Here is a 26,503-nt window from a genome sequence, read left to right on the forward strand (position 1 = left end):
GCTTGGGCCAGAAAGTTCTCTTTTGTGGTTACATCCCACATTACTTAGCCTGCTTCTTCAGACCACCCCATAAATCTTGTCCACTAGAGCCTTTGCATAAAGAATGTGAGGCCATGACAAAACAGCTGGACTCTCCGGCCACAGTTGTATAAGACTCAGGAAGAACAGAGTTGACTTTGCCTTTCTCTGGTGAAAATAGTTTGAGGTTTGGCCACAAATTGCCTTCAGGACTGTTGTTTCTCTTGGTGAGACCCCAGGATGTCAGAACCTTTTCCTGCCCCTCTCCCTGCTGTGGTTGCATGATCGCGCTCTGCCATTCTTTCGTGCTAACATAGTTACAGATCTGCAAAATGGGTCTAACAATTTTTGCCTTAGAAGGGACTAAGGGATATTAAGGCTTGGAAGGAAAAATGACTCTAAAATGGATATGAGGCACTTAGAAAATGCAGCAACAGTGTTAGATGGAATTGTACATTGAGAAAATCAGGTCTCTTTTTAATTGTTGGCAGCTTTAAGTCCTACCTTGATATTCAAGAAATGTAATTACCTGTTATCAGGTAGATGATGTGTTTTTTTACCAAGAACTAGCCTCAAATGCTCAGAATAATTTAACTTGTTCAGCTTGTGGGCAGTGAGTCCTTTCTGGTTTTCCACGGCCAAACTTGCCCGTGGAGCCTCCCTTCCTTGATGGATGGCTCTCTCGGGTACTCCTAGAGCCGTTTTCCTTGCAGTTGCTGAAGTTATTTGTTGCTCAGCATGAGCAAGGTTGAATTTCTAGCCCAAGTTGCTTAACACTCCCTGATTTTAGCCGGCGGCACCAACTAGTGGTCTTTAATCTTTGTTTTCAGCTGCTGGGGGGCTGGGAGCCCCCCAAGTCACCATTGAGTACAGTGTGTCCAAAGAGGCTGCTTTGGCAGCTATGTGGAAATGGGGGGTTAGGTCTTTTAAACAGGTCACGGAGGAGGGGGCTTGGGATTTTTTATTTTTCAGTTATCTAGATGTGATTTGTTTTACCTAAAACACTGTGGGTCACTTTGCCTGCTTCACGCCATCCACCAGACGCATCCCTACCTGGTGTATGTTTGGGGGGGCTTTCCAAGGAAGGGAGGATGAGGCCAGGAACAGTCCACTTGTTTGCCTCTGGTGGAGGTAGGAATGTGGGTGTGTTTCCCACAAGACTGTTGTCCTCCAAGCCGAGTGAATCGCTAACTGATACCTGGAAGTCTTGAGCTCCAGGAGGGCTGCTCTTGAGGTGGAAGCAGTGCTGACACCAGCGTTTGCCACGGACCTGATGAGGGCCATGCCATCAGCCCTACACACTCTGCAGCTGGTTCTCCACCCATTTCTGAAACCCAGGCCAGGAGTTGTTGTTGCCCAGTTTGTGCCTGCCAGATTTTTTCTGCCTGGGATTGGACCACCGACAGATGGATGAGAGGTCATCCCGGCAAATGGAAGCCACAATACTTCCCTGAGTCAGTGAATTCTGAGGCACCCTCTGCCATGGTGCTTGGACTCAGTTGCAACCAGCCGAGACCACTTGGGTCTCAGCCTCGGTCCTGGACCCTTTCATTCCTTCCATCGTTGTTCGCTTGGAGGTGCACAGAGCTCCTTGAATGGGGACACTTAATGACGCAGATGAAAACATGAGACCAAGTCAAGGGGTGGGGGATTACCGTTACCTTGACTGTAAATTAGGCACAACGTGGGGAAACCAGTCACCAGAAAACTGTCCGTTCTTTTTATTTCATTCATTTGTTTTTCATTGTTTTCATAATGACTGGAATGATCCTTCTGACCACATAACAATCATAATGAAAGAAACTTGTTTGTGACTCAGCACCCCTTGGTACTTTGGAGGCCACATTTTGCTGTCTCCTTGGTAAATCTTTCCTAATTCTCCAAGGAGATGAGGGTCCTCTTGTTTGTGTGGACATAATGCTAAATCAGGCATCAGAATCAGAGATGCCACCATTTCAGGCTTGCCAGGGCAAGGCTGCAGGGATCCTATCTTTGGCAGGTCCTCAGCTGGACCTCTTGAGGTAGCCGTCTCTCCTAAAGATCAAAGGACACTTGGTGAGCTGAGACCAAAGTTTAGCTCATCTAAAATGGTCAGCAAATATTGCTGACCTGGTTTATGCTCAGAACTCTGCTGAGCTACCTGGGGTAAAGGAGAAAAAGAGGATTCCTGGCCTCCCTGGGAATTTACACTCTGGCTGAGGAGGAAAGATGGTGGTAAACGGCAGTGCTAAATGGGGCTTAGAGCTCATAAGTGCATTTAGAGTTCAACAACTCTTAACTGGGTATCTGTTAGGTACACAAACCGGTCAGTGTCGGGAAAAGTGGAGTAGATGAAATGTGAGGTGGGCACCAGGTAAGATGATATGGGTGGATGAAGAGCATTTCAGGTAAGGGGATGAGAGAGGCAGAGATAATCCAGGATGGAGAAAAACAGTCTACAGACGTGTGTTGGGGGAGGGGGAACTTAGTTCTTCCCCCACCACGACCACCAAAAAAAAAAAAAAAGATTGAACCAACCGTTAAGATCAGGTCACTTCACACAAAAATCCAGATTTCATGCTGGAACCACTAGACATCCACACACACACACACACACACACACACACACAAAATAATGAATTTAGACACAGACCTTACAGCATTCACAAAAATTAACTCAAAATGGACCATAGACCTAAATGTAAAATGCAAAACTATAAAATTTCTAGAAGACAACATAGGAGAAAATCTAGGTGTCTTTGGGTTTGGCAATGACTGTTTAAAGACAACACCAAAAGCATAATCCATGAAAGAAAAAATTGGTAAGTTGGACTTCATTTAGGCTAAAAGCTTCTGCTCTGCGAACGACATTATTAAGAGGATGAAAAGCCAAGCCACAGACTAGGAGAAAGTATTTGCAAAACACATATCTGACAAAGGACCAGTATACTAAGTATATAAAGAACTCTTAAAATGCAACAGTAAGTAAACAAACCACCCAGTTAAAAGCTGAGCAAAGGATCTGGACAGACACCTCACCAAAGAAGGCACACAGATGCAAATAAGCATATGAAAAGATGCTCAAGATCTATGTCATTAGGGAACTGCAAATTAAAGCAATGAGATATCATTCCACACTTATTAGAATGGCTAACATCCAAAACACTGACATCAAATGCTGGTGAGGATGAGGAGCAACAGAAGTCTCATGCATTGCTGGTAGGAATGCAAAATAAGAAAGCCACTTTGAAAGACAAGCTGACGGTTTCTTATAAAACTAAACATAGACTGATCACACAAAACGATCAAGCGATCACACTCTTAGGTGTTTACCCAAATGAGTTGAAAGCTTAGGCCCACAAAATCCTGCCCACAAATGTACATAGCAGCTTTATTCATAATTGCCAAAACTTAGAAGCAACCAAGTTGTTCTTCAGCAGGTGAATGGATAACCAAACTGTGGCACGTCCAGACAATGGAATATTATTTGGTGATATAAGGAAATGAGCTATCAAGTCATGAAAAGACATGGATGAACCATAAATGCATATTGCTAAGAGAAAAAAGCCACTCTGAAGAGACTACAGTATGGTATGATACCAACTATATGACATTCTGGAAAAGGCAAAACTATAGAATCAGTAAAAAGGTTAGTGGGCAGGAAGGACACAGGGCATTTTTAGGACAGTGATACTCTTCTGTATGATATCTAATAGCAGATATTACTAAATGCATAATGCAAGACATTATGCATTTGTCGAAACCCATAAAACCCATAGAAAAGAGTGAATCCTAATGTAAACTGTGGACTTTAGTTAATAGTTAATAATAATAGCAATAATAATAATGTATCAGTATTGGTTCACCAGTGGCAATAAACGTACCACACTACTGAAAGGTGTTACTAATAGGGGAAACTTAGGGAAAGGGGAGAGTTGTATGAAAACTCTAAGTTATTTTGAGCAATTTTTCTGTAAACCTAAAACTGCTCTAAAAAGTAGTCGATTAGTAAATTGTTTTTTAATCTAGATTTCCAGCTTCTTCTGAAAAGTTAAAAGATTTGGCCACACTAAATTCATATGTTGCTTGGTAACAGATGATACTCTTTAGTCACTATCTTCTTACGGCCCCACTTCACTCTTTTCTGTCTCCAAGGCCTGTGATAAATTAAATACGGCCAAAGAATCTTTGCAGCCCCTCCCATTAAGAGGTGGAGTCCTTGAATCTAGGCCGGCCTTTACCCTCTGACTTGATTTGATCATTATATGACTTCCAAGCCCAGGCCACAAGGCCTTGCAGCCTCCCATCTCCTCTTGGAACCCAGCCACCATGTACAAAGTACAGCCTAGCCTCCTTGAGGATGAAGGACTGTTAGAGAAGGCCCGCTGTCCCAGCCAAGCCCAATGCCCAGGCCACCAGTCAGCTAATGCAGCCACATGAGTGAGTCCAGGAAAGACCAACAGAAAAGCTGCCCAATTACCCCACAGATTCATGAAAAATAATACATTGTGGTTGTTCTAAGCCACTGAATTTGGGCCAGTTTTTTCAGCAATAGTTAACTAACACAAGTCAGAGTCATGGGCAGCTTCCTTGGGATGGCACTGGGCGGCCTGGGTCAGGTATGGCAGATTCTCACTGTAGCATAGTGGCATGTGGAGATTAGCCTTTCCATTTTCAGAATCTTCTTTGAAAGAAAATGACTCATAAATGAGATTCTAAGAAGTTCAGAAACAAAACAAAACCCATAGCTGATGGCTGAGGCATGGAAAGCAGGAAGCCCTAGGTTTTAATCTTGGCACCAACATCGACTGGCTGGTGCTCTTTCTTGGCCCTGAACATGCCCCTGAACGTGCCCATTGCCCACTCCCGGTGGTGGAAGGAGTGGGGCTGACCTGTCTCTAAGAACGGAGGTCATTCACTGGGTGCTTACAAAGGACTGCAGAAATAAGTCACTCTCTCCTCTCCCAGTGACCAACAGAGATGGCCTCGTGCCACCGCTTTTCTGGGAGATAGTGAGTTTTAAGGAGGAAGTAAACAAATGCTGAGAAAGAAGTCAGGGGACGTCCCACTAGGGACTTAAGATACTGCAGTAATTCCCCCAGATTAAAACCGACTGGGGAATGCTTTATTCAAACCGCTGGGGTAGGGATGGAGGGGCTTGTTAGGATTGAAAGAAGGCCAGGAGAGCAGGGGATGATTCCAGCAGTGGAGGAACCCAACCTTGGAGTTCTCCCTGCCTAAGTGGTCCCCACCCCTGAAAAATAACTCACTGCCCAGTAGCCCCATCAATAAAACTAATTTTTCTCATCCTTTCCGCTTAACACACACACACATGCATTTCCAAGTTATTTCTGGTTACCTAAAAGATGTGTGCATGCCAGATGCCTTCAAATTCTGCCAGAGTCAACCGTCCTCTCTGGTTTTAGTGGCCAGTGAGAGGCGGCAAGAGAACAGTGCCTGGAATTCAGAGGATAAACAAGGCCTGCTTCCAGGCAGAGTTGTTTCTCTGAAGCACTGTTGGCTCCTGCTGCATTTGATTCAGCGGCTCTCATCTGAAACCTGGGGAGAGCTTGCCTGGAGAGAGATCTCTAAAATTTTACTTCTGTTTTACTTATTCAGTCAAAATTCACTCAACAAATATTGTTGAACACTGACTGTGGGCCAGGTGTTATTCTGAGTGCTGAAGATAGAGTGATAGAAAGATTAGAGTTTCTGCTCTCATTGATTTTATATTCTAGTAAGGTAACATCAGTATCTCAAATATCAAATGTTGAGAAGTTCTGTGGAGAAAACCAACATAGAGTAAAGGAGGTACAGATTTGGAGGGGAAGGAGGCAAGTTACTTTAGGACTTTCTGCCTCAGTTTCTTCATCTGTAAAATGGGGTCATCATACCCTCCACAAAAATGTGTTGTGACAGTTAAATGAGATCATCTTTTGCCATACCATTTACATGTACAGCACTGTGAATGGCAGTTATCGGTAATGACTCAGAGGCCCTCTTCCACACCATCCTTTCTCTCCCTCTATTCCGTCAACCCTGGTGTGTATTTTTCGGGTGCAGAGAGATGTCCCAGGCTGTTCTGCTCATCTCTCCGCACAGGCTTCCTATCTTGGTAGCCTGGAGCTCTCTGTCAGGTCAGTCTTTGAGTATCAGTGAAAAGGAGGGGACTTCTACTGTAGAGGCAGGTGCTGCCCCACCTTAAACCTAGACCAGCTGGGGTAGGCAAGCCTGTTCCTGAGACATGTGGAAACCTCCACATCCCATGGGGTACCTGATAAGCTGCATGCCTAGCTGTTATTTATTGGGACCAAATGAATCACTAAAGGAATAAGAGGCATTAGACAACTGATAACTAATGGCATATTTTTTAAAGTAATTTTACCATCTAAGTGCTATTTTATGCCAAAAGAGTTACACCCAAACAGGCAGCTATGATTTTGCTCCAGTGATCTTTATTTTGTCATTCTTTGGGATGCAGGGATTTGAAAGAGGAAGTTTTCCTCTGTGGTTGAGTCAGTTTGCTGTGGGAAGAGGATCTTTCCTGTTAGATTGAGGTACTGTTTCTCACCTACCTCCAAGCAGAAAAGGTCTCTTCAGACAGTTTTGCCTGAAAATTTGGTGGCATTCCCCACCTTGAAAAATAGCTCAAAAGCGTAATGATTTTCACAAGGAGTCATTTGCCTTTTCTTGTTACTCCTCACCACCCCCGCGGTGGCTCCAGCCTGCTTGGTCGTGGTTATCTCCTGGACAAGCCCAGAACCATCCCTCTTACATCTCAGGCTCCTGGGGCCACCATGGCCACAGCTCTTCCAAGTACCAGGCCAGCTTCCCTTGACATTTGCAGAGATTCGTCACTGACATGACCCACATTCTTGTTTCCTGAGAGGCCTCCTGTCAGCTTTTCCCATTCCCCAGCCAAGATCTCCCGGGCCAGTCAGGAGCCCAGCTGGCTTCACTTGGTCGAGGGTGGAGATTCCTGCCTGGTGACCCATCCGATTTTTATTGGATAAATGTGTTTGGTTATTAGCGGTTCTTCTTTTTTTCACAGAAAAATTGATCAAGGCAGGCCTCACGCTTCATGACCCAGCAGGATTTCTTTCCCAAGCACCAGGGCTGTCCGTGGGCTTGGATCTCTCCAGCCTGTCAGCAGAGGGGGTATGGGAGGAGGCGGGGACTGGACATCATTCCAGTGCTCAGCCAGCATCCCCGTTTTCCAGCAGAGTGGAAGTCACAAATGGAACAATGTCTTCCTTCACACAGATTGTTTTCTTCCCCCCTTTATGAGCTAAAATCATATAAAGGGTCTGCATTTTCTTCTGTAAACTAATTAATCTTACCAAATAATCTTAAACAGTTCCCCGCATTTGCCATGACATGGAGTAGATGCTGAAGCCTTGGGGTTTAATTAAACATATGAACGAATGAATTTCATTCTGGATTTAGCTGCATTTTATATGTGTAAGTAGGTGTTAGGCATTTTAAATCTCCAGTTTTTGGTAGTGTCTTTAGGGAAGGAAATAGGCTTAAGATTTTGCATGGCTTTCAGCACTATTATGCCTGTAAGTGGACTTGGAAGGAACTCTGAAAGGCCGTTTTTCTCGCTTTGGGTTAGATCTGAGATTGTCTCCCTCCCTGTGTATATAATTTGGAGGAATCTTATTGGTTGATCCAGATCCTAAACTGGGTAAATTAAAATCATATTAGAGTTCAAGTACTGCTTTTTAAACCTTTTTAGTCAGTCTGGAAAGCAGATGCTTCCTTAGCTAGGAACACATTTCTAGTTGGAAACAGCCTTGGGTTCTTATTTTTAATGCCTTCTCTGCATTAAGAATATAGAAAACCATGTACTGTAGTCTGCTTTGGTCTCTGCGTGCTGCTCTTCCAGGGCAGGGTCTTAGCTCAGCACAGTGTTTGCCAGAGAGTGGCCCTGTGACCAGCATCATTGGTGTCACCTGGGAGCTTGTTAGAAATGCATGTTTTCAGGCCCCACCCAGACTTATTGGGTCAACAACTCTGGAGGAGGAGCCCAGCAATCTGTGTTTTAACAAGCCCTGCAGGTCATTCTGACGCATGCTCAAGTCTGAGAACCGTGGTCATAATGCGTTAGGCTGATAGACTTCCACAAGAAAAAAATCTGGATATACCTCAATGTAAAGCTCTCAGGGCCAAGCGTGTGTCATCGCTGGCACTTTGATTGTCCCTGCAGTGATAACCGTAGTGGAGCTTAAGAGCACCCTGCCCTTGGCCCTCAGGGGAACCCAATTAGCTCACCAGTGCTATACTTTACAGCTCACCAAGGAAGCCAGCCAGCTGCTTTGCAAATGCTTGCCTTTTGGTCGTAAATCAAGAGAGGGTGAGTACATCAATTAATCAAGCCAATAGATATTTTATTGAGCACGTACCATGTGTGTAACACGAGAAAGTCAAGACCCTTGCATTGACAGAAGAAGAGATCTCAGGGTAGGTGATACTGAAAGTGGTGGGTCAGCATCAGCAGGTACAAAAGATGTGAGACTTCTGGGTCAGCATTCCCCAAACTGAGGCAGGAATGGGAGACAGGTGGAAAGAATGGAGTTGGACAAAGTTCAACAGATTCTTGACAAGAGGACTTCTGTGCCTTTAATATGTCCGTTGTGAATCTCCCAAGGGGCATGTCTTATGCTGCATTTCCTAAATGTATTTGACCACAGAAGGTGGTTTTACAGTGCTTCTCTTCAGCCTCTTAAAACAGGATCCCACAGTTTAGGAAATGCTATTCTAAAATACTCTATTTTTGAGGGGGAAAATGTATTTCTCATAATGGATGGTATTATTATGGCAGAGATCCTTCAAAAGAATAGCGATTTAGTTTATAATAGATGTATGGCCACAAATAGCTATCTGAAGACTGGAATGGGCTATGTCATAACATAATGGGTTATATCACGTACAAAGCATCAGTGAGCCTTGGGGTCCGGTGTAGGGAAAAACCCATGTGGCCTGGGCAGTGAAACCTTAGCTCTGCTATATCCTGTGTAAACTTGGGCAAGTTATTTGCCCTCTCTGACTTAAACCTCTTCTTTGAAATGGTAATAATAATAATAATAATACCTACCTTCAAGGTTTTTGTGAGGATCAGGTGAACTATCCCTGCATAACACTTAGTAAATGGCTTAGTTCATAGTAAGTGGTCAATAAAAATTGGTTGCTACTATAATTTTTTTTATTGCCTTATCATCATTGGCTCTTAGACTGCCCCCACCATGACTAGTGAACAAGCCCCTAGTGTTGATTCCTTTCAGTTGTAGCAGTAGATAGATAGTCAGTGTTTATTTTTGTTTATTTGTTTGGTCCTGGTGTGACACAAAGCAACCGGATTAAAAACATTGAGATAATAATTTTAAAATAAAAGAACTAATACTAAATCAACTACAAATAATCAAATACACGGAAATCAGTAGAAGCACTCCTTTTACAAGTCAGGCTTCAAGCTCGTTGCTCAGAGTCATCAGGTTTAGGTGTTTACTCTCGAGAGTCTTGTCAAGCATCTACCCTATTGTTTCTCCACTGGGTGGAGCCAATTGGAACTATACTAATTAGACTGTAATGTAATTACAATCCTGAGTTCTCACTGAGGGATAATTTAGCCTCAGGAATTGCTTTCCAGCCTGCGACTCTATATAAATTTGACTGGCATTATGGCAAAAAGTCATTTCTGGAAAAAAAAATCATCCTGAAATTCTGCATCTTAGTCATCCACTGCCTTTGTTCTAGCTGGTTCTCTTCCAGTGCCTATCAGCTTCCTTCTGAAGGAAGCAGTAAGGTTTTCCCTAAGCCATTGCTTCAGTATTTCTTCCAGTACTCCTAACACACTGAACAGGTGATAGGGCTGTTCCTTGGCTGTTGTCAAAAATGCTCAGAAAAAGGGATAAAATAGCTGCTTTAAGGTAACCTTATTACCGCTTGTTGCCCTTTTTGAAGAAGCCATGTTCTCAGAGGGAACCAAGACAGTATTGTCCACAAAGAAATAAAGGCAAAATACCCGTCCAAGGTTGACATATTAGAATCCTAAGAGGAAACATCAGTACAATGAAAATAGCATAACTCAAGGAGAATTTATTTACAAAGAGGTGGGAGCAAGAGAATCACAAGAGTTAGAACACTACCAGGGCTAGTAGCCACCAACTAATTACCATCCTTAGGCCAAAGGGACGTGAGTAGAAGAAAGTAGTTACCAGAACCCAGAAGGGGAGAGAGTTCTATCAAGTGGGCACCTGGAAAGGACCTTTGGTCAAGGGACTCAGCCAAGTGGAGGTGACCTCTCAGGAAGGGAGACAAGGGAATAAATACCTTGGCTCTCTCCTTCCTCCTGCTAATCTCCTGCCAGAGCTCCCCATTGGTGAACCCAACAGGAAACCCTGTTGATGAAATCCATGCTGGTTAGCTCCCAGAGAGGAGGGTGGATGGAGAGTGGATGCTGTCCAGCACAGAGGTATAGTATGGTGCCATTTATAAAAGCCAAAGAGTGGGGCCAGAATGGATAACCATCAATAAAGCGCTGCCTAAATAAATCGTAATGTAGACTGCTACCCAGTACAGCAGAGGAGTGAGGTCATTCTGTATGTGCAGGTATGGAGCGTGAAGGGAAAGAGCAAGGTGTAGGGTGGTGTGCAGCTGTGGTTCTCAGCCCAAGATGCACATTAGCAGCACCGGGGGAGCCTAAAATGAGAAATTCAAACGTGCAGGCCCCTTCCGTGGAGCCTCAGAGTTCATTGATCTGGGGTGGGATCTGAGGTTTGGTATGTTTCTTAAACTTCCTAGGTAATTTGATATGCAGCTACTTTTCAAAACCATTAGTGTGCATTGTGTGATCCTACTTACATATTAGAATCCAGGAGTATATACACAGACAGATGTGTGTACCTGTTTGTAATATTTCTGGAAGGATACAGGAGAATGAATCAGTGTGGCTTTCTCTAATGCAGGCAGATCAGACAGTGGCTTGTGCTGGAAGGGATACTGATTTTTCAATACTACCCTTTTATCGTTTTGGAATTCTTTTACTAGCGCATGCATGGATTTTTCCGTTTTGAAAACTCAGTTAAAATAGATTTACTCATTTTTGAAATTACCATTCTTTTATTTATTCTCTTAAATTTGTGGAGTACATCTTTGTGAGAAACAATTCTCTTTTTTAACCTTTAACATTTGTTGTATCCTCAGTAACTAATGATCTGAGTGAGATGCCTGCTATTTGATTGAAGAATAAGGGTCCTACAGAAAGGTGATGCTTTTGGTATGTTTTAAATGAAATTAATGCTATTTGAATCATTCATTCAGTGGCCAGATGACTCCTCCACTCCAAGCTGGTCCGTCCAGGACTCCAGGTCAGTTTAGCAAATGGTAACTCTTGTAGGACAGCAGAGGAAATTTGTCTCAGGGAGCTAAGTAGAGTGGATCCAGTTAGACCTCTACGTCTGGATTGATTTCAGATTTCTTATTAAATTGGTAAGCCCTGACTTAGGAAACAAGAAAGTCAACTAGCTACTCATGAACTCCTCCCATCCTCTCAACCAACATTGTGAAATTTAAGTAGTTCAATTTTCTTGAGCTATATATAGTTCTTTCACCTGATCTTCATCTGTCATTCTCCATCTGCTATGTACCCAATTTCCTTTAAAAGCCCCATTTTAAAGCAGAATATATAATGGAAAAACCTTAACTCCTGACCTTTATGGAGGTACGCTAGAGTTACTCCATAATAATTTGCAGTTGCTCTGGTAACCTCAGACACATGGCCTAAATCACCTGTGTTCGTCACTATCCATTCCCCACCTTCTGGATAGTAAGGTCACATGCTTCCTGCTAATGAAAAAGGAACAATTTAGTAATTTTATCATTCTTTTAAGCTTCTATTTTAAGAGTAGAGGAAGCGATACTGTTTGTGATTAGACACACTAAAAATAGGTGTTTTGTTTAGTTTTTTGGTGACTAAAGCAGTGACATAGGAGAGAAATCATCTTGGGTTTTGAGCAAGTTGGAAAGCCCTGTTCAGTCTATTTTGTTCACCACTGTACTCAAAACCTTAGACAATTAAGCAGGTAAAACTTGCAGATTAGAATTTAAGGATAGCGGCACCCAGGATGGAATGGGAGAAGGAAATTGCCAAGGCTGTCGCCGTATCAAGTCAGACATCACTGAGAGGGATGATTAAAGCCCACTAACTTCAGCGTTTAGACTTGAAGAATACTGCTTGCAAGTTGGGAAATCCAAAGCTGAAGCACAGGATAGATTTCTGATCTTCAAATAAGTGTGTTGGCTTCAACTCTGTCTTGGAGGAGGCCTATACCCTCACCTCCCCTAGCTTCCATACACCGTACCTTACAACACAGACGTGGTGGTAGGAGCGCCATGTAGCTCCCTGCTTCCTCTGGGGGAGAAACAGCCCCCCACCCCCTCACATACACACATCCTCTTTCCCATTCTTCTCTTGACCCTTTGTGTGAAAGTGGAATTAGAGGAAATATGCCCTGAGTCATCCTGTGGGGGTACTTATGATGTGCAATTGTCACAGTGAAAATAAACTGGCAGAAGATCAAGAATTAAGAAGTGGAATCATGGGACTCCTGGACACAATAATCCAGTAGAGACAAGGTCCACGTGTTAGTGACCGACAGAGCCAAGGTGATCATCGCAGACAGCAGTTAGACCCAGCACTGTCCCAAGTGAAGGCTGCAGTTTAAATAATTATTAGCAGAGGAACACCACCGACTGCTTTTGCTTGAGCTTCTACCCCTTCTTAAATCTCAGGGACAGAGACTTCGCTCTGCTTTATGTGTCCTCTTGGAGTATGGCACCACCAGTTGAATATTTGCCAGTGTAGCCTACCTGCTCCTGGAGACCCCACCAACATCAGCCTCCAGAATCAGCCAGATCTGATGGACAGTCCCTTCCCAGGCAGCCAGCAAACACATAATAAATACCTTCTGTTTAAGGCACCGTTCCAGGCACTAGGAAAGAGACTGAACAATACTCTCCCCTCAAATCTCTGACCGTCCACATGGGGGAAATCAGATCTACGGACATGAGGGGAACATTGCTGCCAATGAGAGACAGATTTTAAGTCATAAGTGAGTGGTCTGGTCATTCATTCAAAAATATTTATGGTTGAATGAAGTGCCTTTGCAATTTACGTTGTATAGGCAGGGTTTCCAATAATCTCTTCTAGATCTGCTTTAAGTTTGTAACTTCCTTGTCTGCCTTGGTCCAGTTTACTGAGAGCGGGGGAGGAAGAGTTCTGGTTTTATGACCCAACCTTTTTATTCTGTTACCTGGGAGACTTTCTACCTCTCAGACTCTGCCTATTTTCAAGCATTGGGCTTATGAAAGAAAATGGTACCGTTCCCAATTGTTTTGTTTTGTTTTTTTCCACTATGGATCTAACATTTTAGATGCCTCAAAATTTAAAATTTGGAGCATAAGAATGATGTAGAGAGAAAAAAAATATTGAAAGAAATGAAAAGTTGGAATTTGATCATTTGAATATGTTACACTTTAAAATTTTTTTCCACCCCTAACAAGAGGATTTCTCCTTAGGACAATTGTACTTTTCTTCTTCCCCCAAAACAAGCAGTTTACTAATACTTGTTGCAAAAACCTGTAACAATTTCTTGTGTAAAGCCCTACACCAAATAATACTGTTAAATTGAAATTTAATTCATACTTTGAAGGATTGTTTTCTGACCTTATATGGAAAAGGAAAGTTCTTGAGAATTAGTAGTTCTTTAAACTCTGAATCAGAGTAGCCAGGAAAAATAAGTAAAAAGAGACTATGCCTTGCTGTGGGTCAAGAGAAGTTTTGCTAGTAAAGTTTCATGCAACACCTAAATCTCTATGGAGGGGTGAGGACTCTTTTTTCTGGTTCTTTGTCTAAAAGGAAATTCTACGTTAAATTCCCTCTGCCTTACAAGCCAGTTATTAATTCTGCCTTTAATTTCAGCGTGAGTCAATTAGGTGATATGTCCACAAGCAAGCACCCTGGTTCATCATTGCAAAGAAAGAAACTCTTCTTGCAGTATTTTTCTTTGCAAAGTCAGCTGATTTTTCCAGGCTTTTCTTCCACTTCCACAAATGTCAACTCCTGGAGTTTATCCTTTTCAAGGTGTGGTTCAGTAACCAATTCCAGTGGTGATACAAAGGGAGGCTTAATAGAACCTGAGCTGAGTTGATACTTTGAATACAGCTTGCTCTGAATCGGGCCATAGAGAGCTCTGTCAGCAATGACCTGAATGCTCCTGGCGAAACACAGTCCGAGCCGGCTTCCCTCCTTATTCCTCACTTTTGGTGCACCTCGTACAAGCAAGTTCACCGTGTAACCCACTGAACTTGGCACCGCTCGGGAAGAATTGGGTCTCTGTGTTCAAAATGTTCAGCAGAAACCCAAGACCCTCCTCTAGAATATGAATATGTAATCAGTATGCAGGGCCCCCAAAACAGGAGAGCAGTGTGATTTCCAGCAGAACCCTGGATGTGTCCTGCCGCAGCCTCAGGCTTAGCTTTACTCCAGGTTGATCGAGAAATACAAGAATTTGTAGTAAAGGGGACTTCCCTGGTGGTCCAGTGGTAAAGAATCCGCCATGCAATACAGGGGACGCCAGTTCGATCCCTGGTCGGGGAACTAAGATCCCACATGCCACGGGGCAACTAAGCCCGCACGCCACAACTACGGAGCTCGCACGCCTCAACTAGAGAGCCCACATGCCCTGGAGCCTGTGTGCCACAACTAGAGAAGAGAAAAACCGCACGCCACAACTAAAGAGAAGTCCATGCACCGCAACGAAGAGCCCACATGCCTCAATGAAGATCCCGCGTGCCGCAGCTAAGACCCGACGCAGCCAAAAATAAAGAAATAATAAATAAATCTTTTAAAAAAAAAAAAAGGATTTGTAGTAAAGAAGAGAAAGAAGATGCTGTCTCTGCTCAGATGAGTTGACCTGTGTTTCTCCACCTCTAAAGACATTCCCTTTTCTATGGAGAGAATGTGATACTTTCCCGACTGCATTCCCACGCTTCACCGCGGGGCTCCCTTTCCTCCATGTGGTAGCTGAGAGACTGGAGTGTGCATCTTTGCAAATCTGGAAGTGGGGTCAGGACTCCTCAGGGCAGGCTTTGGCTTTGTTGAGTGGGGCGTCCACGTTGAGATTTTTGGAGGCTGGGGAGAGATGAGGGCGTTGTCAGTTGGGTGGGGAGCTTTGAGGGAACAGAACTATCTCAAAGGAAATGTTAGGAGTTTCTCATAAGTGGTGTGTGATGTGACTCCTCTTCCGTGTCACCTCACGAAGTCCTCGGTACAAGTCAGGTTTTCATTATTCAGGCTGTCACAGTGTTAAGAGCGTAGGCTCTGGGACAGGCTTGAGTTCATGTCCTGACTTTACTGCCTATGAGCTGTGTTGCCATGAAGAAGTTACTTGAGGTCTGTAAGCCTCGTCTGTTTGATAGGAATAATAATAGTGTCTACCTCGTACGGTTGTTCTGAGAATTAAATGAAATAGTTCACATAAAGCACTAAGTGTGGCTTTTAGCACGTAATAAGTGCTCGGTAAAAGTTACCTGCCCTAATGAATGTCATAGTTGTCATTTTAACAATAGTTGAGGACATGAAGTGTCTTTGGGTGGTTGTACTGAGGTGCTGCATCTTGCTTCCTGGTGGGCACGGGGTGAGAAGGGATCCAGCATATCTGAGTTACAGAGTATTACAGCCCCTCCCCCTCTAGACCAGTCCCAGTGCACACCTGGCAGCAAGCACCAGAGCACTCTGAATAGCTGGAAGAGCCCACACCTTCACCTGGTTTCTAGCCTGGTTGGATACCCTCGGGTCACTTGAGGGGACTGAGGGAGTATGATGGGCAGAAACACAGGTCAGGAACCCAGGCAAGGCTGGAAAGAGCTGGGGCTACAGGGAGGTAGAGCCACTTGGAGGAAGGCCGAGACCAAAACAAAGTTGGGTGGCTGTTTTTGCTCCACATCACCACCCTTCAGCTACCAGGTGTGTTGGCCCTTGTGGCTTCCAACTGCTTCTGCTTGATGCTCACACCTGGCGCATTCTGTGTATGCACCTTTTTCCCCCTCATGGCTTCTGCGTCCATAGCTTTGGATTTCCGTGGCTCCAGTGGTACCCCATAGCTTCACTCTTCACAGAATTTCATCTTCTGTTTCTACCTAATTCTTTGATTCCCAGCCCGATTTCCTGAGAGTGAGACTGGCTGACTGAGTCCAGCTTTCTGCCGGGCCCTGTCCTTGGCTGGTGGCCAGCCTCTGGAGCGGAGACCCTGAGGCAGCTAGCTGCTTCTACAGTTTAGTCATCTGTGGCCACAGGGGCTGGGTTACAAAACTTTTCAGCAGGAACAGAGGGGAGAGCAGGTTCTAAGGTTGCCCTGTCCAACATATATACCTTATTTTGCACACAACTGTAACAAACTTGGCTCCAAGATTTCCCATTCTCCAGTATTTTGGAATATAACACTCTACTCTCTTCATTCACAGAACAAAAATTAATAATTACTGATGAGGCAAGGTACAGAGAACTTAGGAGAAAAAAATACGTAAAGATGGTAATAATACAGAGGTCTGGATGAAGAGCAGGTCACCCTTCACACCCAACAGTCCCTTGGGTCACAACTATATGACAGCACAAGACAGTAGCTGACATTTATAATCCTGATTCCTCAATAGAGTAAACTCCGCTTGATATATTCTGGTTTTGAAAGTAGAAAATAAGTGTGCTGTATCTTAGAAAGATGTCCACTGGTTATAATAAAAACATGGGTGCTTAAATAATTAAATTTGATTTCTTTGTAGAGTTACTTGGTGGGAAACCTCGTTCCTCACTGACAGAGATTTTGCACCACGATTCTGGTAATAGTGTGGGGAAATGGGGGTAGGGGTACATGACCAAGCCAGGCCAACCCTAATATTTTCTTCGGGATTATTTTAACTGGAACTGGGTTAAGAATCTATTTTATACCCTAGAATGGTGAGCAGCCATGTTCCCCCACAAGGAGAAAGTCCAGTTACTGTCATTCCAATGTGCATAGAGAAACAAAAGACAGAGAGGTGGCTTCCTGTGCCCCTTTTTCCTTCCTCTAGTTCACGGTGTTTCCGTCTTCTGCAACCAAAGTATTCCTCAGTCATTCAGTGGTATTTACTGAATGTCCTCAATATGTAAGCACATTATGTTAAAGATGAGCTAGATGGGGATAGTACCCTTAAAATGAGAGATCCCAGAAATATATAACATATATAAATATATATTAATTTATTTTATATATATATAAGTATATATATTAAATATAAATATATAACATATATATTATATAAAATGGGTAAAGGGGGTCAAAAGGTACAAACTTCCACTTATAAATTAAATCCTAGGGATATAAAGGACAGCATGGTGACTTCAAAGATGTTAAAAGAAAAAAAAGAATAGTCATTTTATATAATCATGTATATTATTGATATATAAAATATACAATTACTGTAAAACAAGACTCAAATGGTCTAGATGCTGCAGGATGAAGTGCCGCTGGAATTCCCCAGCAGGAGAGATGACTTTGAGCTAGGACGATCAAGGAAGCCTTTGTGATCAGATTGGCACTTGAACCTGGGTCTTGAAAGATGGGTTGGATTTAGACAGAAGGGACCAGGGGTGTTCTGGGCAAGGGGAACAGTAGGGAAAGGCTCAGAGGCAGGAACATACCAGGCATATGTGGGGAGCTGCTCGTAATTGACTCTGTCTGAACATACGCTTTTCATCTATAATATTACAGTTGTTTTGTTTCTTATGTCAATATGGTTCTTTACTTCTTTAGGTGCTACAGCTGGGAAAGCCTAGTAATGTTGTCTTCCATTCCAGAACTCTATGCTAGCTGGATCCCAGTGGAACATCTTCTGTCGATTTATCTTGTGTAATTGACTTGCCTGAGACATTCCCTACTTTCATCCCACTTTTGCTTCACAGTCAAATAGACCTCACCATCTGGAACTCTTCTTTATTTTTTTTAGGCCAAATTTTCTTCCACAAAGGGCCTGTTTTCATTTCTAAATGTCACACAAGACCCTACAACATTCTGCTGCTGCTTTTATGCTTGGAGTTTTCTGTTGTAAAAAGTGAACAAAACAGGTCTGAAAATAAGCTGTATTCTTCTTGTCTGTGTTATAGTCCAGCACCAAACACATCAGACAAATTCTGACACCTTTAGCTTTCAGCAAGGGCTGCTTACCTTGGAGTTAGGCGATAGCTCAAAGAGAGTAGCTCTGAGCTCACAATGGGGAAAGCAGCTCGGAGAGAATTGGGGCAGGCCAGAGTCTTAGTGGGCTTAATAAGGAGAGAATATAAATAGGGATCACATAGCCTTACAGAAAATTCCTGCTTATTTTTACTCCTTAGACAGAGTTGCTATGTTTAGCCTTCAGTTACTGTGCTAAACCTACTAAAGTGAGCCTGGTATTTATTTTCATTCGGATCGGTAACATCCATTCTCTTTCTCAAATTATAAATGAATGATGGAAACTGCATCCCCGCTGTTCAACTCTAGCTGACACATTGTCACAAAGCACCATGCACTGTAGAAGTTACTGTCCGGCCTTTGCTTTTGGAGTGTTTGCATTTCTCGCAATCCAGGGCCTTTCTGAGCTCTCCTAAGAGCCGACTATTCCTGTCCTCCTCACATGTTTCTGGAAATTGAGCACTAGTATAAACTTCCCTAATAGGACATCTTTTCAGTGAATAGGCAGTCATTATATTCAAGACCGTATGTGTCAGCTTGAGCAAATTTACCAATCAGGATTCTTGATACAAGTAACAGAAAACTCAGCCCAGCTACCTTAGGCTGAAATCCAACTTATTGGTTCACCTACATAATTGATAAGCACAGGAAAATCTGCTTCAGGAATGCATGGATCCAGGCACTCAGGTCTTGCCATCTTGCCATTGGGACCCAGCTCTTGCCATCTCTCAGCTCAGTTTTCCTCTATGTTGACTCTTCTCTTAGGTAAGCACTTTCCTTTTGATTGTAAGATGATTGCCACCAGCTGGACTGACTTCCTTAAAACTCCAGCTCCAGGAGAAAAGAACAGTTCGAACAGTCTTCCCTAAAAGTTTGAACAGTCCTTTGGGCCTGATTCTTCTTGATCCAAACTGAATCACCTCTCTAATCCCTTACCCAGCGTCTGTGGCCAGAGGGCGTGATGCTCTGCTGGGCTGGGCCTGCGTCGCCTGTTCCTCCTTGTCTGGGTGGAAGGAGGTGGATGGACACTCAGAGCACACGGACTGTGAGAATGGAGAAGGGGTGGTGCCCAGAGGAGAGGCAGCCCAGACCACAAGTGTCTGCTCTGCAGGTCTTTCTGACATGGATTTAGTGAAGGATCTGGTGCCTTTACATGCCAGGAGGCAAATCTGTACTGCTTTTTATTGTTCCCAATAGTTCCTCATATGTTCTCTGAAAATGTCCCTTTTTTGAGTCCAAATGGTTGTTGCAGAATTTCTTATTTTAGTCCTAGTTAACTGGCTCCTTCCAGAATAGCATAGTTTATGGTTTTAAAAAATGAAGAAAATGTCATCTTTATTACTTAGCTCTGGACAAAGTTGATTCACTTAAAAAACAAATTTCTGGGAAAAGGTTTCATTATCAGTGCCCATTACAGATCATTAGAGGACGCGTGGCAGACACTGGTGTGCCAGGGCCCAGCCTCCATTAGTGTTAATGACAGTGTGCGGAGGAGTGCATCTAGCATGTGATTAACCAGAGGAAAGGGAACCTCAAAGCACTGGCCCCTTCTCTTCTGTGAGAGCCGTGAACACATGGGGACAGTGTATCCTCGGGCTCAGTGGCTCTGGGAGCTCCTCAGGCCACTGGGTGGTGGCATCTTCTGGTGGCCTGCCAGAAACGGCAGGGCAGCCAACAGCCGACTCACTGAGCTATGCGCCAGTCTCCAACTTGTGGTGACGTTGTCCAAAGCCTACGAGAGTGGATAAGAGGCGACTCTTCTGCCAGGATCACATAGAGCTGCTGGAAAATTCCACCTTAGTTTGATCCTCCAGGGCCTGATTCGTATTCCTGAGCATAAATTTTGCTCTCAAGGGTTGAAAATATTATGAGGGGAGGTGAAGTCTCCATAAAGTATAGGATGATGGTGGTGACAATGATGGTAGCTAACATTCAGTAAGCACGGATGTGCCAGGTACTTGACATGTGTTTATTTATAGCATCATCATCATGCATGAGGGATTATCACCCCAATTTTACATGTGAGCAAAGAGGACAGAGAGGTTACCTAACTTACGTGAGGGTGTAAGTGGGATTTGAACCTGGGTAGTCGGATTCCGGTATTCTCCACCCCCAACCAACCTCTATGCTTGATTGCTCTATTAGAGGTGGTCGGGTGAAGACAGACTTCTAAGGTTGGGCTAGAAAAGAGATAGACTGCAGCAGCCCCTCCACTGGTTCTCCCTTTCTCACCCTCCATTCCCTATATCACTGAAGTTCAGGTGCTGGGCAAGTTAGGGGAGCTAAGAAGTATGTAGGAGAATAAGTAGCAGTGAATGAGTGCCTGAAAAAAGAGGTCAGGCCAAAGTTTAAGAGAAAGAGGGAGGGAGAGGAGAACAGGAAGGAGGTGGGATAAGCTATAACAAAGGACAGAGAATATAAAGGATGACAATGGGGGATTCCAGGGAGGAAAAAGGGTGAATGTTTAATGGCTGTCTACTGTTGCCAGACACTAGTCTCAGGATTTTACATACATTATCTAATCTTCCTTACAACCCAGCGAGGTAAACAAACACCACCAACATCCCCACTTTACAGATGGGGAAACTGGGTTTCAGGTAGATGAAGTGACATCCCCAAGATCACAGAGCTGGGAGGAAGCAGAAGCAGAATGTGAACAGATGCCTGTATAAGCCCCCAGGCCAACAAGTCTTCCATCGTCTTGAGGACCAGTCCTTCATTCCTGCCTGTGGTTTGTAGCCAGGACGTGAGCCACACTTGAGATCTGGAGCTTTGACAGATACTCAGAGATAAGACTGATACAGCCCATCCTTGGCTGGAAGGCAGTGGCTGTTTTCTCCCATCACAAGGAAGGAAGGGGAAGGGAATGCAGTTTTAGAGCACGCATCCTTCTAAAGTTTCCAACTTTCTACAGCCAACTCTTTAGACTGCAAGTATGTTGGCAGAAGTGCTAATCTCTCCTTAAGCAGTCCATAACCCTCTAATGTCAGGTAAGCAGTGTTTTTTCATACTCATGAGATTTCCTTTCATTTGTTCGTTTTCTGCCATTAAAAACAAAACTAAACACTTTCCCTCAAAAGCTGACCATCTGTTTGTCACTTACACTTCCCTCCAAAATGAAGAGGGGGCAGTAGGATGTCTGCAAGTCCAGCCTTCATCTCTGGTGTTGGCAAAATCCCGGAACGTACTGATTGCAGTTCCAGTTTGCTCTTAGGTTTGCGATTTGGGGATTGAACTTCCTCTTCATTTTTTCCGTTTCCTTCCTTTTATTGCTTGGAAGGTATAACTGTGCCCCAAAGGGCTGGAGTGATTTCAGTACACTTATCAAAGGAGGGCTTTACAGCTTGGGCATCGTATCCATTTCAAAAATCTGTGCAGCAACCGTTACATACACAGTTGGCTCCTGTTGCCAGCTAAAACTAGGACAGCTTTTCACGACTCGTAAGCCTTTACCAAGTGCAGGCATTTGTTTTTTACTTCAAGTCTTTGTGTGCCAACAAGTTCTGTATGGTGTTTGTGCGTTTAGAGCACAGTTGGGTAACAGTGCAGGCAAATGTGTTCCATGTGCCAGGTATCTTGTGACACCTGCCCTCCAAGCATTGTTGATAACCAAACAAAAACGTGAGGCTCATTACTCTTTCTCAAAATACGGACGCAGTAGAGTAAACTGAGAATAAAGAATAGCAGCTTAACAACGGCTCAGAGAAGAAGAGGGTTATTCACCATCAAAGGGCCCTGAGCTACCTAGCAGCTATGACGAAGAAGGGAAAAATATGATGGAATGTATAATTCAGTTTTCTCTTCAAGCAAAGCATGGCCATTCAGCAAGAGTTGAAAGTTCTGATGTTAATTTGTCATATGAGTCTCTGCATTAATGACTTTGAATAGGGCAATAGACCACATCTTTCCTAGCAGTTTTATGCAAAAAATAAGTCAGGCTCTCTAGATACAGCTGTTTCTCCTATTGGTTCTGACTAATTGTAGAGTAAAATGCTAAACTGAAGTATTGAAAGGTCATTTTTACTGTGCTGCAGGGAGGAGAACAATCTCAACAAAATGTGTGGTTTTCTGGTCACTTGCCTGGTTACGGGGATGGCAGGTAGAAGGCAGGAGCTCTCTTAGAGGAAGGCTGTCCTCTGTCACCTCAGCCCTGCTTTTGACAGGTGACTCTAAATTGAGGTTTTTAAGAGTATTAAACACCTGAAGTGCAGATACCTGTGTTGTTGATTGAAAGAATATACTGGAAGCATAGATTATGTTTTATTGAGGAAATGAAGCAGGCTGATGGGAATCCTTGTCACCATGGGGTTCGTTTGAATTCAGCAAGCAGTTACCAGGTAGCTATGGCGTGCTAACATTGAGCTGGGTGCCGGGAATTTAGGGTTCAGTTCCTACAAAGATCTGCTCCCAGGTCCCTTCTAGACGGCTTGACAGTGCTGTGAGGGAGGTGGGCTCGGGACGCGGTGGGATCCAGAGGAGGGACACTTAGCTTCACCCTGTGGGCTGTGTCTTGGGAAGTGAGTAAAAGCTGCCCGTGTGAAGATGGGAGACTTTGTAGGCAATTGGAAATGCTTGAACACAAACAAGGAGGCGAAGATACTGTGTGCTCAAGAAATGGCAAGCCATTCTGCAGGGTGTGTAAGAAACATGGGGCCTGGAGAGAGAGGAGTCAGGAGACCAGAGCATCACCCCAAGGCCAAAATTCACCACAGATCTATTTTTAAGGTGGGGTCAAGATGTTTCTCAGAAAAAAAAGAAGTGGCTTTGGATTGTTTTATTAATAGTAGTTAACATTTTCTTGAGCCCTTATGAAGTTCAGGTACTTTGCTTAGCAATTTACCTATGCATTATTTTATTTAATCCTCACAATTACCCTCTGAGGTAGGTATTACTTTCCCATTTTACAGAGAGGAAACTGAGCCGTGGAAAAGTTAAGTGACTTGCCCAAAGTCCAGGCAGTCCAGCTCCAGAGACTTTTTCACCACCTTGCTGTTTAGGGATTTTTTTTGTCCAAGGCCTGTGTAAGTACTAAATTAGAGCCCCAACAGAATGAGAGTCCTGCATGATGCTATGTGGAAAGGAGGGGCGGCTGTGACCTAGATTCCACACTAGGCTCCCTAACCTAAGAGGTTTACCTTACAGAGAATTTTTGTTTGATGGAGGCTGCCTGGGTGCCCAGGCTGGTCTGCCAAACGGGATGAATTGGGTTCTGGCAAAGCCAGTAGCTCCTCTTACCAGGATTCAGCTGCTGCTCAAGGGCAACGCCAAAATTTCCTCAGCTTTGGAAACCAGTCGTTAGCTCTAGAAGAGAGGAGAGGGTTTATCTTTCTGTGTGTAGCAGCAGGAAGGCTGACATCCATTTCTTCCAAATAGTCTCTCCATGTTGTTTAGACATCAGTGTGTTTTAAAAGAAGGATGGTAGTAAGTAGGACAAAACGTCAGTATTTATGCAGTGCCCCTTCTGTCCCATTCCAGCTCAGAGATTCTGTCCGATTAGAAGGCAAAAGATAGGAAACAACCTGCGTGTTCATTGGTAAAGATCTAGTTGAATAAGATCCACCTCTGCAATGGTATATGATGTAGCCACTAAAAAGAACAAGGGGGCAACTCTTCATGGACTGATGGAGTGAGCAGTCTGCAGGATATATTGTTAAGGAAAACAAGCAGTGTTCAGAACAATGTAAAAACTTGCTACTATTTGTTCTTAAAAAGAAGGGGGACTGGGAATTCATCACCTTTCCCAGGTGGTGCATCCTTTTGTAGCTGGATGAGAATTGTGGGGTCCTGATCCCTCTACACATATTCCCTGGGAAATTTCCCATCCCTGGGAAATGTTCCCTGGAAACCTTCAAGTCCCCTAAGGAGACCACTGACATTGCCAAGTTGAAAAATCTCATAGGCTGTTATTCTGCAACCTTGCTGGACTCTCAGTCTCTGAGCAGTGATGGGTTCAGTGTTATATGTGATAAATACTGTATTTTGTATTGTTTAAATTGCATCTGCCACATAATGTGAAAATGGTCCAGAAGAAGGCAGCTTTCTATATGCAGTGTGCTTTTTTTTTTTTTTTAACAAGTCACAACTCCTTTTGAGAAACAACAATTTCTACTTTGAAGTCATATCAATGAAAAGATGTATATGCACTTATAATTTTCCTAATAAAGACAGGTACTCAAATGTAAAAAAAAAAAGAAGGGGGAATCGCACACAGGCGCCCGTACAGGCACATCCACACACATGCATACACACATAAGCTTGTATGTTCATGTAATATCTCCAGAAGGAAATACAAGAAACTCATAATGATGGTTACTTCTGAAGAGGGGGGTCAGTGGGAAGGGACACTTATTTTTCCCTATCTACCTTTGATATTGATACCCTTTTATAATGTTTGGAAATGTTATCAACTGAGGTAATATCCATTCAAAGCCATCGATTAATGTAAAAATTAAAGAGAGAAACCTCCCCATTCTCCAAACCAGTTGAAGGTATTCATATATTTTATTTATAGATAGAGAGATAGACCTCTAGCCCATGGCTGTGAATTATCCATCCTAAGAGTATTTTAAAGCTGTAGTTTATAACCAGGCAACCCTGGAGCAATATAGGATTACCTAGGATCATAGGTAATTGGAGCCCTTATCCAAATACTGGCTGATACACTACATCTGAGTTTCTAAACAAGTGAGCAATGAAGTACTATGTTGAACTCCTAAGCCTCATGCCTGTCAGGGACTGATAAGTGCCCATGGGCAGGTTCTTTGATATGTGTCCAAGTCCATTACCAGAGATAAGCAAGCTTAAGTGTAAACCTGTGATTTAACGACATTTCAAATTTGATATGGAGCTATGGGAAGAAGGCCAGAGAACCCACATGCTCAGAATACATCTGTTGCTCCAACTCTTTAAAAAGATTTTCCTTTCCTATGTAAAAGGAGCCCCAAAGTCTGTCTCCTGTTTATGGCTGTTTAGGTAACATAAGGGCTAACTCTTACTAGTGCTTCACAAGTGACCTCAGCAGTTGTATTATTTAACCAGGAAAAGTTCAGGCATCTAGGGTCACGCTTGCAGCTGGCAGAATTTATAAACAAAGGGATTGATAAACATCATGAAAGGCAACTCATGGGACACATTAAGCAAAATGCCTAGGGACTGTGGTACTCTGGTGACACTAACGGAAAATCTGTTTGATATCATCTTGTCATGAAGAAAGGATGTCTGCCATTCCGCAGCTTGGCATGATGCTTTTCTTTTGCAAGTATGTGTTTTCAGAAATGTTTTAGAATAGCTTTTGTTTTTTTAACCAAATTTTTAGTGTTTATTAGAAAAGGCTGAAAAAAATTATACACTTCCTGTTATGAAGGATTATGGATACCAAAATGTAGAAGATTCCGAATATATACCTGGTCCAGAAATTTTATACTGTCTAGTGTACTTGATGGGGGGAAGGAGTGAGGTTGTTTTGTAAAAACAGGCTTGTGTTTCTTTCTGAGTCTTTTTTTAGGTTTGGGAGAGAACTGACATAAGGAATTTTTAACCAACTTTGACTTTTTCTCCTCTTCACTTTTTAAGTTTCTCATCTGAAATATGACATGTGAAATGAGACAGAATCATCTTTATGAGATATATGTCTTCTCTAAGCCAAAGGTTGGCCAAGCATTTGTCCCTTAAGAAAGATGGAAAGTTATGTCACCTGTGTAGTGAGACGTCTACTGCTTTGCAGACTGCAGATAATCTGATATCAGCATATCAGGCCACCAAGTCTAGTTGCATGTTTATGAACAGAAGCTCACTTCTTAGATGGTGGGCTTTAATCCAAAGGGACTTTTCTTTGAAAGTGAATTTCACGTGGGAAATTACCTGCAGGCCTGGCAGGGGAGCCCTTTAGGCAGGAGAGTGACTTCTAAACCCCATAACATATGGATGTCTCCAGCATATGTTTAGTCCTTCCTCCAGTTCATCTTTCTGGGAGTATCACCTCCACGCTCACACGCATTAAAGTAGAAGCCCTTTTACCACTGGATATAGAAAGCGAGTCTAAAAATGAGAAATTAATTTGGCTTAGCCCTAGGGTAGCTTGGAGAACGCTTTTACATGTTAATATTAAAAAGCACTTAGAGGGCTTCCCTGGTGGCGCAGTGGTTGAGAGTCTGCCTGCCAATGCAGGGGACACGGGTTCGAGTCCTGGTCTGAGAAGATCCCACATGCCGCGGAGCAATTAGGCCCGTGAGCCACGGTTG

General features: G+C 43.4%; 1 protein-coding gene across 6 annotated transcripts in view; it reads left to right on the forward strand.

Moving 5' to 3' along the window:
* Positions 1–26,503, forward strand: part of ARHGAP26 (Rho GTPase activating protein 26) — a 496,856-nt gene that overhangs the window by 422,593 nt on the left and 47,760 nt on the right. The window lies entirely within an intron of this gene.

Source organism: Eubalaena glacialis, chromosome 4 (assembly GCF_028564815.1).
Source record: "Eubalaena glacialis isolate mEubGla1 chromosome 4, mEubGla1.1.hap2.+ XY, whole genome shotgun sequence".
Lineage (NCBI taxonomy): Eukaryota > Metazoa > Chordata > Mammalia > Artiodactyla > Balaenidae > Eubalaena > Eubalaena glacialis.